This window comes from Palaemon carinicauda, chromosome 8, assembly GCF_036898095.1.
Source record: "Palaemon carinicauda isolate YSFRI2023 chromosome 8, ASM3689809v2, whole genome shotgun sequence".
NCBI lineage: Eukaryota > Metazoa > Arthropoda > Malacostraca > Decapoda > Palaemonidae > Palaemon > Palaemon carinicauda.
The window spans coordinates 15,599,421-15,601,920 of NC_090732.1; the positions used below are offsets into that span (position 1 = coordinate 15,599,421).

At 29.2% G+C, this 2,500-nt stretch overlaps 1 protein-coding gene across 1 annotated transcript in view; it reads right to left on the reverse strand.

The window, feature by feature from the left end:
- LOC137644841 (perlucin-like protein) overlaps positions 1-2,500 on the reverse strand; it is a 7,175-nt gene that overhangs the window by 3,807 nt on the left and 868 nt on the right. The window lies entirely within an intron of this gene.

Below are 2,500 nucleotides of genomic sequence, written 5' to 3' on the forward strand. Positions count from 1 at the left end.
CTCCTTAAAATCTCAGATGAATTTGCAAATCAGACATTCGTGTTCTAGTGCTTCTTATTCGTCTCCTGTTTCATAATTCCTTCATCAAAATACTACATTAGAATCTATCTATTTAGTCGCTTAGATAGATCGGCATAATGGACTTAAAAATATCCAGTGTTGTAGTGTCTCAAAAGTGCCACATCATAGAATAATTCTGTCTCCTGATGCCTATCCTTTTTAGACTGATTCGGTACTTTTCTAAGCGATAAAAATTAGTATTATTCATAAGGCTTACTATGTCTTAGAAAATATTACTATTAATGCCAAATGCTCTAAATCTTATTTCAGCATCAGTTAAAGGAGAGGAGGTTTAAATTTTTGGCTATGTTTATTTATGTCAATTATCATGTGTCGTTTTTCAGGAAAATCTTCTAACACTCAGTCTCATGGCTGGTCATAAACGTTTAGATATTTAGACCATTATATATATATATATATATATATATATATATATATATATATATGTATATATATGTATATATATATATGTATGTATATATGTATATACATACATACATACATACATACATGCATATATGCATATATATGCATACATACAGTATATATGTACTTGTGCTGTATTATACATACATACACAAATATATGTGTGTGTATATATATATATATATATATATATATATATATATATATATATATATACATATATATATATATATAGCCAGCCATTTGTCCTTAATTATAAAGAGGCGATACAGCTTGAAAATACAGTATCTTTTATAATATGTAATTTGCGAGTGTTTCATACTTATTCTAAATCAATTGAGTTATACACATAGTCTCAATAAACAACATATTCAAGTAATTTTGCCTTCTGAATGATAGTAAATGTATTCATAAATAATAGACTGATTTGTAGGGGTACTTTTCTTTGGTTCCATGCTCTAAATGAAAATAATTATCTGAATGATAAATGAACCAAGTATAAATATATACAAACCACCTAGATCATTAATACTTGTAGCTATATGTTTTGCTGCGCAATGATGACATGGATATAAATGAACTAATTCATCGAATATTTGCATGAAATGGGAAATAAATTATATGTAAATTACTTTTTGGGGTAATTTTCACAATCGTGTATAGAATTTTTTTATGGCCAATAGCTTCAACTTGTCAATTTTACCTTTTATGTTTTTGTTACTATACTTTCTTGAACATATTGAGGAATGTTATAGCTATTTGTGTTGCAAAATGGAAATTACATATAATTTTACCCCGAACCGTTCAAGGTAAAATGTCGATAAGGGCAAAAATGGTTAATGAAAGATAAGTGCACACATACAGTATATATATATATATATATATATATATATATATATATGTGTGTGTGTGTGTGTGTGTGTGTGTGTGTGTGTGTGTGTGAATACAGACACACAACACACATTTGAATAGTGAGCATGAAATTTTGGTATCATTACATAGCTGAATCGTTGTCACTTATATCAGTATATACAATGAAGCAAACTGACATAAATCAAAAGCAAACTTGTCTAGTTAAAATTAACAGATGCCAAATATTTCTATATTATATCATTAAAGATAATAGAAAATAGATTAATGGTAGGAGTTCATATAAAAGTTTCATAATTTGTCTTACAATTTAATATATTCAATGACATCTGTATACACTACATATATTTATATATTTATCAACATTCTGGAAATAATTAATCAAAAAAGTAGTATGCCTAATATAGATACTGGTAATAGCAATAGTAAAAGTATGATTTTTTTTTTAAATCATGTAAATCTTGCATGGTTCCCCTTTGAAGGAGAAAACACAGAAAGAGACCTCATTTATCATTTGGTCGTAATATTCCCTCGCTACTAAAACAGAAAGGTTCAATTCTCTGAGAGAGAGAGAGAGAGAGAGAGAGAGAGAGAGAGAGAGAGAGAGAGAGAGAGAGAGAGAGAGAGAGAGAGAGAGAGAGAGAGAGAGAGAGAAACTTCGGCAGGCTCTGATCGACTTAATCGCAGAGCCAATGTAATAAGAATGCTACTGTAAGATGATTGATTTGGTGACAATGAATATACCACGCAAGTGAAAGAATCGATTTAAGCTATAGAACTTGTCAACTTGTCACTGGATCCAATATTATTGACTCGAGATTCAATATATATTTTACCTTTTACTTTTTCCTTCTATCAGTATTGCAGCGTCCCTTGTATCAAGGCAAGCTAAAAATTCTACATCAGGTCATAACTCATAAGGGTTTCTGTGAAAATCATATAATCTCATGTACATATAGTGAATTCAAGAAACTGCACAGCTTATGATTTGGAATTGAAGTGATTAACAGAAAATACTGACCAGGGATATCAAGGATGTCATAAATTGCGGTTATGTAAATATTCAATCTGTTTGTAACAAAACAATTCAGATTCCAGAATTGATAAACGAAAAATATTTTGTTCAAGAAGAAACTGAAGACTT